Source organism: Pterocles gutturalis, unplaced genomic scaffold (assembly GCF_000699245.1).
Source record: "Pterocles gutturalis isolate BGI_N339 unplaced genomic scaffold, ASM69924v1 scaffold13152, whole genome shotgun sequence".
NCBI classification, from domain to species: Eukaryota; Metazoa; Chordata; class Aves; order Pterocliformes; family Pteroclidae; genus Pterocles; species Pterocles gutturalis.
In genome coordinates this window covers 4,387-4,672 of record NW_010115533.1, presented here as the reverse complement: position 1 = coordinate 4,672, position 286 = coordinate 4,387, and the positions used below count along the sequence as shown (strand labels likewise).

The 286-nt window shown below is 68.2% G+C and overlaps 1 protein-coding gene across 1 annotated transcript in view; it reads left to right on the top strand.

Moving 5' to 3' along the window:
- LOC104463049 (electrogenic sodium bicarbonate cotransporter 1-like) overlaps positions 1-286 on the top strand; it is a gene marked incomplete at both ends in the record, with an annotated part of 11,204 nt that overhangs the window by 6,544 nt on the left and 4,374 nt on the right.

Here is a 286-nt window from a genome sequence, read left to right as displayed (position 1 = left end):
TCATCCAGGTGCAGTGCCAGCTCCTCCACCAGCTCCCAGGGCCACGTGCCCAGCTGCTGGCTCATGGTGCCCAGGAGCAACCCCCTGCTCTGCCAGAGCTGTGGTGTCCTTGTGGGAGGCTGCTGGGTCATGCTGCCCAGGAGCATCCCCCGGATGAGAGAGGATGCTCTTCCTCTCCCTGGGCGGTGCATCCCTGGATGCCCGCAGGGCTCCAGCCTGGGCACCTGGGGCTGATCATGTCACACGGCTGCGTTGCAGACCCCACAGGCGGGGGGGGGGCGCCCTC